Source organism: Rutidosis leptorrhynchoides, chromosome 1, assembly GCF_046630445.1.
Source record: "Rutidosis leptorrhynchoides isolate AG116_Rl617_1_P2 chromosome 1, CSIRO_AGI_Rlap_v1, whole genome shotgun sequence".
Taxonomy (NCBI): Eukaryota; Viridiplantae; Streptophyta; class Magnoliopsida; order Asterales; family Asteraceae; genus Rutidosis; species Rutidosis leptorrhynchoides.
The window spans coordinates 369,695,118-369,705,802 of record NC_092333.1 but is presented as its reverse complement, the minus strand read 5'-3'; positions in this window follow the sequence as shown (position 1 = coordinate 369,705,802).

Sequence of the window (10,685 nt, the reverse complement as noted above, 5' to 3'; positions counted from 1 at the left end):
ACCATCCTCTTCTTTTATTGGCAGAAAGTATGCTGACTTAGTAAGACGATCGACTATTACCCAAATCATATCATAACCACCTGCGGTTCTTGGTAACTTAGCAATGAAATCCATGGTAATGTTTTCCCATTTTCATTCTAGGATTTCAGGTTGTTGGAGTAGACTCGATGGTTTCTGATGTTCAACTTTGACTTTAGAACAAGTCAAACATGCTCCTACATATGTAGCTATATCGGCCTTCATACCTGGCCACCAAAAGTTTCTCTTGAGGTCTTGGTACATTTTCCCCGCTCCGGGATGTATTGAATATCTGATTTTATGTGCTTCATCTAGTACCACTTTCCTCAAATCTCCATTCTTTGGTACCCAAATTCTTTCAGCTAAATACCTGGTTCTGTCTTCCCAAATATTAAGCTATTTTTCTAATCCTTTGGGTATTTCCCTTCCAAAAATTCTTTCCTTCAAAACATCATGTTGTGCCTCTTTTATTCGAGTAGTAAGATTAGTATGAATAATCATGTTAATAGCTTTTACTCGAATAGGTTCTCTTTCCTTTCGACTCAAGGCATCGGCTACCACATTTGGTTTCCCCGAGTGGTAACGGATTTCACAATCATAATCATTTAGCAGCTCAACCCATCTACGCTGCCTCATGTTTAGTTGCTTTTGATTTAAAATATGTTGGAGACTTTTGTGGTCGGTGTATACGATAAACTTGACCCCATATAGATAATGTCTCCACATCTTTAACGCAAAAACAACGGCGCCCAATTCCAGCTCATGTGTGGTGTAGTTTTGTTCATGAATTTTGAGTTGTCGAGAAGCATATGCAATCACCTTCTTCCGTTGCATAAGAACACAAACAAAATCCATTCTTGATGCGTCGCAGTAAATAACAAAATCTTCCATTCCATCAGGTAACGATAAAATAGGTGCCGTAGTCAACTTCTTTTTCAACAATTAGAAGGCACCCTCTTGTTCGGAAGTCCATTCATACTTCTTCCCCTTATGTGTCAAGGCAGTTAAAGGTTTGGCTACTCGAGAGAAATCTTGAATAAATCTCCTATAATAACTGGCTAAACCCAAAAATTGACGTATTTGCGTTGGAGTTTTCGGGGTTTCCCAATTTTTGATGGCTTCGATCTTAGCGAGATCAACTTTGATTCCATTACTACTGACTACGTGGCTAAGAAATTGTACTTCATTTAACCAAAAAGCGCACTTAGAGAATTTTGCATAAAGCTGTTCTTTTCTTAACAATTCTAACACAAGTCTCAAGTGTTGTTCGTGTTCTTGGTTATTCTTCGAATAGATAAGAATGTCATCAATAAAGACAATAACAAACTTATCTAAATATGGACTACATACTCGGTGCATGAGATCCATGAAAACTGCGGGTGCATTGGTTAGACCGAATGGCATAACCATGAATTCGTAATGGCCATAACGAGTTCTGAAGGCTGTTTTTGGTATATCGACTTCTTTAACCCTCAGTTGATGATAACCCGACCTTAAGTCAATTTTGGAGTATACGCTCGAACCTTGGAGTTGATCAAATAGATCGTCGATTGGGGGTAAAGGGTATCGATTTTTGATGGTTACTTTGTTCAGCTCACAGTAATCGATACACATGCGAAAAGACCCATCTTTCTTTTTAACGAACAAAATTGGAGCTCCCCATGGTGACTTACTCGGTCGGATAAAACCACGTTCTAATAATTCTTGTAGCTGACTTTGTAATTCTTTCATTTTGGTGGGCGCAAGTCTATATGGAGCACGAGCTATTGGTGCGGCTTCTGGTACAAGATCTATTTGGAATTCAACAGATCAGTGTGGAGGTAGTCCCGGTAATTCGTCCGGAAACACCTCAGGAAATTCTCTTGCAACGAGAACGTCATCGATTTTCTTTTCTTATTTTTCAACCTTCTCGACGTGTGCTAGTATGGCATAGCAACCTTTTCTTATTAGTTTGCGCGCCTTCAAACTACTAATAAGATTTAATTTGGCATTACCCCTTTCTCTGTACACCATTAAGGGTAATCCGTCTTCTCTCGGAATGCGAATCGCCTTCTCATGACAAACAACTTCGGCTTTCACCTTGGACATCCAGTCCATTCCAATAATTACGTCGAAGCTTTCCAATTCCACCGGTATTAAATCAATTGCAAACGTTTCGCTAACTAAACTAATTTTTCGATTTCGGCAAATTTTATCAACCTTAATTAGTTTACCGTTTGCTACTTCAACTATACACTTTTTATCTAAAGGCGTTAACGGGCAATTTAATTTGGCACAAAATTCTCTACTCATATAACTTCTATCGACACGCGAATCAAATAAAACATAAGCAGGTGTATTGTTGATAAGAAACGTACCCGTAACAAGCTCCGAGTCTTCCTGTGCTTTCTCCCCATTAATGTTAAAGGCTCTCCCACGGCCTTGCCTATTTCCATTCCAGCACTGGTTTATGGTATGGCCCGGTTTTCCACATCCATAGCAAACAACGCCGTTATTATTTGTTCCAGCATTATTTACTCCTTTATTTCTATTTGCTCCGTAGACTTCACACTTTGCCGCAATATGGCCATTCCTATTGCACTTGGTACATAATTCTCTACAAAACCATTCCGGATAAAACATATCACACCTTGGGCATATAGTCCTTTGCTTTTTGTTGTCGTTGTTGTTGTTGTTGTTGTTGTTGTTGTTGTTAAGGTTATTGTTGTTGAGACGTTTGTTGTTGTTATTGTTGTGATTGGGATTGTTGTTGTTGTTATTATTATTGGGATGGTTGTTGCGGTTGTTGTTGTTGGTGTGGTTGCGATTGTTGTGGTAATTGTTGTTTTGATTGTTGTTGTTGTACTGGTGACCCTGATCGCCGCTTTCCTCCCACTTTCTTTTCCCCTGTTTCATTATGGCCTCCTCGGTCGCTTCTTTCTTTATCCTTCCTGTAATTTGGCCTATCAATTTGTGGGCTATACAGCTTGCTTTCTGCATTGTTGCAGGGTCGTTAACACCTACATGCTCTTGGATTCATTCCGGCAACCCTTTTATGAATGCTTCAATTTTTGCTTCTTCGTCCTCAAATGCTCCAGGACACATTAAAGCCAGTTCATTGAAACGTCACTCGTAGCTAGTGACATCTAACCCTTGGGTTGTCAGTGCTTTAAGCTCTGCCTTGAGCTTGTTGATTTCGGTTCTGGGACGGTACTCTTCCGTCATCATGTGCTTGAAAGCGGACCATGGAAGTGCGTAGGTGGTATTCTGTCCTACGTAATCCATGTAGGTATTCCACCATGTCAAAGCAGTACCCCTGAAAGTATGTGTGGCATACTTAACTTTATCCTCTTCTGCACAGTTGCTGATTGCGAACACTGCTTCAACCTTCTCTGTCCACTGCTTTAGTCCAACGGGTCCTTCGGTTCCTTTAAACTCATTGAGTTTGCAGGCCATAAAACCTTTGTAGGAACATCCTATCTGGTTGCCATTGTTTCCTCCACTGCTGGAACCCGATTGGTTATTGTTGTTCATTGCATTCACCACGGCAGCCACATTTGCAGCGAAAGCTTGAAGTTCTTCTGTGTTCAGTTGTTGTTGTCTAGTAGCTGGAGGAGCGATTTCCTTCAAAAATAGCCGAATGAGTTAATCATACAGAATTTTTAGAAGTAGCCAAAAAGTATTTTGTAGCTTAATATGAACTTATTATTATAAAAGCCTTTTTTTCATATTAGCATTTTATAACTGTAATAATGTTCATACTTAGCAGCTAACACACAAATTAACTACTAAAATTCTAATATGAAAAACTATGGTAAGTTATTACGTTACTACGTAATAATAAGTTGTAATAATAATAATAATAAACCTTCCATGCTTATTCTTATTATTATACAATCATAAGGAGAGTTACATTGCGGATTTTCTTACAAACTTAAACACACAATATAATACATATTTTACATTGCATGGAATACAGGATAGATGGCGATGGTTTAAGAACGGCGAGATTTCTTAGATGTTGACGTTGTTTCTTTCTCGGCTAAACGTTTGGATTTTCTTTTGGATAGTTCTTTTTCCAATTCCTCCCAATTGGTTCTTTCGGCTAATTGTTTGGGAGCAAAACCAACAGTCGTTATACGAGCGGTCATTTTATAAACTGGTCTCTTAGTTGGTTCAGGTGGATGATCACAAACATTTTGGGTCATAATAGGTTCATCGGGTTTGGGATCGGGTATAACAGCCAAAGATTTTCCCAAATCACATTGTGGTTCGGTAATTTCCACAACTTCTTCAGGATCCTCTTCCTCGGGTTCTTCTTCGAGATCTTCTTCTGGATCCTCTTCTGGAACCTCTACTGGCAATTGTGAATCTTCCCAATTTTCCCAACAATTTTCTACTTTAATGGTAGCACCAAAAGTTAACTTTTCCGTTGGTTCATAAGTCGTGTGCTTTGACTCAGCCGCTGAATCACTTGATAAGTAAATGAAATCTGAATCACTAGAGATGCTTATATGATCGGATGAAGTCATCTATCACATAATAGCAGGCACGTTAAGAGAATGATATATCTTATAATATTTATATGTTAATAATCTTATGTTTCCAACAATTATATTAAGCAATCATTTTTAAAACAATTACGGTCTAAGTCCAGACACACTAATGCATCAAAAATCAGTTAGACACACTAATGAAAAATTTTCTGATTCTCTAAGACCAACGCTCGGATACCAACTGAAATGCCCCGTTCATATTAATTATAAACATTTCATAATAATTGGTTTCTTTGCGAGGTTTTGACCTCTATATGAGACGTTTTTCAAATCTTGCATTCGTTTTTAAAAACAACCATAACCTTTATTATTGAATAAAGGTCTTAATGACATAATTTAGATTGTCTATCAAAGACAATATCCTCAAATAAATAAGTTTTTACACAACCCATTACAATATGATCAAATATATTACAATAAATACTCCGAATGCAAGTTTAAACAATATAAACAATTATGCCGACTCCAAATCTTGACCTTGGGTTGGCATACGACAGTGGAAGCGTTTTTAATATTCACTTGAGAATAAACATGCTTAAAACGTCAACAAAAATGTTGGTGAGTCATAGGTTTAATTTCTATATAATAATCATAATATTTAATAAGCCACAAGATTTCATTTAATTAAATGCGCAGGATCATTACAACTGCAAAAATCATTCATACGATGAGTCGCCTGGTAACCGACCTTAACATAGAGCGCTTAAGATATCTGGCATCATGTAGTGACCCGAACTTTTCAATGTTTTTATATATTAAATGAAATTGATATTTACATGATTAAATGTTTCCAACATGTTAAGCAATCAAACTTGTTAAGACTTGATTAATTGAAATAGGTTTCATATAGACAATTGACCACCCAAGTTGACCGGTGATTCACGAACGTTAAAACTTATAAAAACTATATGATGGCATATATATGGATATATATAGTTAACATGATATTATGATAAGTAAACATATCATTAAGTATATTAACAATGAACTACATATGTAAAAGCAAGACTACTAACTTAATGATTTTGAAACGAGACATATATGTAACGATTATCGTTGTAACGACATTTAATGTATATATATCATATTAAGAGATATTCATACATCATAATATCATGATAATATAATAATTTAAAATCTCATTTGATATTATAAACATTGGGTTAACAATATTTAACAAGATCGTTAACCTAAAGGTTTCAAAACAACACTTACATGTAACGACTAACGATGACTTAACGACTCAGTTAAAATGTATATACATGTAGTGTTTTAATATGTATTTATACACTTTTGAAAGACTTCAAGACACTTATCAAAATACTTCTACTTAACAAAAATGCTTACAATTACATCCTCGTTCAGTTTCATCAACAATTCTACTCGTATGCACCCGTATTCGTACTCGTACAATACACAGCTTTTAGATGTATGTACTATTGGTATATATACTCCAATGATCAGCTCTTATCAGCCCATGTGAGTCACCTAACACATGTGGGAACCATCATTTGGCAACTAGCATGAAATATCTCATAAAATTACAAAAATATGAGTAATCATTCATGACTTATTTACATGAAAACAAAATTACATATACTTTATATCTAATCCATACACCAACGACCAAAAACACCTAAAAACACTTTAATTCTTCAATTTTCTTCATCTAATTGATCTCTCTCAAGTTCTATCTTCAAGTTCTAAGTGTTCTTCATAAATTCTACAAGTTCTAGTTTCATAAAATCAAGAATACTTCCAAGTTTGCTAGCTTACTTCCAATCTTGTAGAGTGATCATCCAACCTCAAGAAATCTTTCTTATTTACAATAAGATATCTTTCTAATATAAGGTAATACTCATATTCAAACTTTGGTTCAATTTCTATAACTATAACAATCTTATTTCGAGTGATGATCTTACTTGAACTTGTTTTCGTGTCATGATTCTGCTTCAAGAACTTCGAGCAATCTAAGGATCCATTGAAGCTAGATCCATTTTTCTCTTTTCCAGTAGGTTTATCCAAGGAACTTAAGGTAATAATGATATTCATAACATCATTCGATTCATACATGAAAAGCTATCATATTCGAAGTGGTAAACTTGTAATCACTAGAACATAGTTTAGTTAATTCTAAACTTGTTCGCAAATAAAGTTAATCCTTCTAAATACACTTTTAAAATCAACTATACACATGTTCTATATCTATATGATATGCTAACTTAATGATTTAAAATCCGGAAACACGATAAACACCATAAAACCGGATTTACGCCGTCGTAGTTACAACCGGGGGCTGTTTTGGTTTGGATAATTAAAAATTATGAAAAACTTTGATTTAAAAGCTATACTTCTGGGAAAATGATTTTTCTTATGAACATGAAACCATATCCAAAAATCATGGTTAAACTCAAAGTGAAAGTATGTTTTTCAAAACAGTCATCAAGATGTCGTTCTTTCGACGGAAATGACTACCTCTTTTAAAAAAGACTTGTAACTTGTATTTCCAACTATAAACCTATACCTTTTCTGTTTAGTTTCATAAATTCAAGTTCAATACGAAACCGTGGCCGCTTAAATCACTCAAAACGGATTAGAAACGAAGAAATGGCGAGCAAAACAAAATTGGTAAAAACTACTCATTTTAGCTACGTGAAAATTGGTAACAAATCTATTCCAACCATAACTTAATCAACTTGTATTGTATATTATGTAATCTTGAGATACCATAGACACGTATACAATATTTTGACCTATCATGTCGACACATCTATATATATTTCGGAACAACCATAGACACTCTATATGTGAATGTTGGAGTTAGCTATACAGGGTTGAGGTTGATTCCAAAATATATATAGTTTGAGTTGTGATCAATACTGAGATATGTATACACTGGGTCATGGATGGATTCAAGATATATATATATATTAAATTATTCATGTACGATCAATTGTGGACTTCTAACATCGGACCGCTAACTGGACAACTAAAAATCATCAACATGTAATAAAGAAAATATTGTGAATATATTTCGATCATATTTTGATATATGTATATATTGTTATAGGTTCGTGAATCAACCCGTGGCTAAGTCAAATTCTCGACGAAGTGATATTTGGTGAAAGTGAGTTATAGTCCCACTTTTAAAATCTAATATTTTTGGGATGAGAATACATGCAGGTTTTATAAATGATTTACAAAATAGACACAAGTACGTGAAACTACATTCTATGGTTGAATTATCGAAATCGAATATGACCCTTTTTATTAAGTCTGGTAATCTAAGAATTAGGGAACAGACACCCTAATTGACGCGAATCCTAAAGATAGATCTATTGGGCCTAACAAACCCCATCCAAAGTCCCGGATGCTTTAGTACTTCGAAATTTATATCATATCCGAAGGGTGTCCCGGAATGATGGGGATATTCTTATATATATGCATTTTGTTAATGTCGGTTACCAGGTGTTCACCATATGAATGATTTTTATCTCTATGTATGGGATGTATATTGAAATATGAAATCTTGTGGTCTATTGTTACGATTTGATATATATAGGTTAAACCTATAACTCACCAACATTTTTTGTTGACGTTTAAAGCATGTTTATTCTCAGGTGAATACTAAGAGCTTCCACTGTTGCATACTAAAATAAGGACAAGATTTGGAGTCCATGTTTGTATGATATTGTGTAAAAACTGCATTCAAGAAACATATGTCGATGTAATATATTTCTATTGTAAACCATTATGTAATGGTCGTGTGTAAACAGTATATTTTAGATTATCATTATTTGATAATCTACGTAATGCTTTTGAAACCTTTATTGATAAAATAAAGGCTATGGTTGTTTTAAAAATGAATGCAGTCTTTGAAAAACATCTCATATAGAGGTCAAAACCTCGCAACGAAATCAATTAATATGGAACGTTTATAATCAATATGAACGGGACATTTCAGTTGGTATCCGAGCGTTGGTCTTAGAGAACCAGAATTTTGCATTAGTGTGTCTTATCGAGTTTGTTAGGATGCATTAGTGAGTCTGGATTTCGACCGTGTTTATTTGAAAAATGATTGCTTAACAAATTTTGTTGGAAACTATATATTTTTAACATATGAATATTATGTGATATATTAATCTTTTAATGTGTTTGATATTATGTGATAGATGTCTACCTCTAGAACAAGTCCCATTGACTCACCTAATAATAATGAAGAGTCAAATATAAATTGGAATGATTAGTGGACTGATTCACAAGTTCCCAAAGAGGAACCGGAAGAAGAGTCAGAATCGGAAGAAGAATCGAAACCGGAAGAAGAATCGGAACCAGAAGAAGAAATAGAACCAGTGGGGGAAATAATAAAACGGTTAAGTAGAAGAAAATCCTCAACCAACCGACCAAAGTTAATTATGGTCAATGGTGTTTCCGCCAAGGAAGCAAAGTATTAGGAGGATTACCAATTCTCCGATGAATCGGATCCCGACAAGGATTCCGATGATGTTATAGAAATTACCCCAACACAATTTAATAAGGCAAAAGAGAACACTAAGGGAAAGGGCATAAAAATAGAGAAATTTGATTCCAAACCCGATGAAATTTATATGTATCGTCAACACCCGTATTTCTTAAGTTGTGACAATAACCCGGGAACCTCTAAACCACCAGGTTTTTCGAAACCAATGTGGAAAACGACGGCTCGTATTAGGGGAACATCATATATCCCTAGAAACTTGGCAAAATGAACCAAAACCGAAGAAGAAGAAACGAGCGAGTCGGAATAAGATAGTTGTATTCGTGTGGTGTAATATATGTAATATAGTGTGCTTATGATTTATGATATATGTAAAAATTGCTTGTATTAATAAGTATTTTTTTATGAATCTAACTCTTGTCTATTTTACAGTATAAAAACACAAAATGGATAGACAACCCAATATTTTAAGAGACCTACCCGGAGACATGATTGATGAAATCTTGTCTAGAGTCAGTCAGAATTCCTCGGCACAACTATTTAAGGCGAGATCAGTTTGTAAGACATTCGAAGAACGTTCCAAGAATGCCTTGGTTTATAAAAGGCTTTCGTTCGAAAGATGGGGGATATCACATTGGGAAATCCATAAGTTATGATGTGTTTATTTTGACGCATATATTACGGGGAACCCAAATGCTATTTTACGCAACGGGTTAAGAAATTATTTTGACTCAATATATCCGAATATAGGACTTCGTGATTTAGAAAAAGCGGCTAACATGAAACATAAAGAAGCATGTTATGCTTACGGGTTAGTAATGTTCGCTTCTCACCAAAGTGAGAACAAGAACATCGGGCTACAACTATTAAACAAAACATTCCCATAAGTGACGGAGTCGGTAATTGGGGTAAGAAATGAGGTTTTTAGGTTATTACGAGACTGTTGGTCATTACGAAACCCTCATCCTTTTGACGATATTACAACATGCTGCCTAGCTAATGGTCATAACGGTTATTTTCCACAAGACCAAGGATGGGAAGTCGTCTTAGTAAAACCAGAATGCATGACTTGTTTCTGGACTTATGAATTACATGTCTTTATTTCCTTTGCTGAACGCCTTATTTATTAACTAGAATTATATTCGTAACTACTTTGTATCAAAGTTTTATGTGCTATATTTCATGCTATATATAAAAAAAAGCGGTATTATAAGTTTGCAAGTTATTGTATAAAGGTTTGAATATGATAATTTTTTTTTTTGTGATTAGTTTTTCATATAGAATTGTAGTAGTTGAAATGGTATGTTAGCTACTAAGTATGAACTTAACGGGTAGGTACTACCCGAATTAAAGAGTATAAAACGCTAATATGAAGAAAGAGCTTTTATAAATAAGTTCATATTACGCTACGAAATACTATTGACTACTCTTGATATTCTATATGATTAACTCGTTTCATTTGACTATTTTGAAGGAAATGGCACCGACTACTCGACACACCTTGAATATGAGCGAAGAGGAATTTCGTGCCTTTCTTGCTTCAAACATAGCCGCAGTACAGGCTGCGCTACATACCAACAATAACTCCAAATCTAGCAATGTAGCTAACGGCGCAAGAAATCGTGTAGGATGCACCTACAAAGAATTCACTGCCT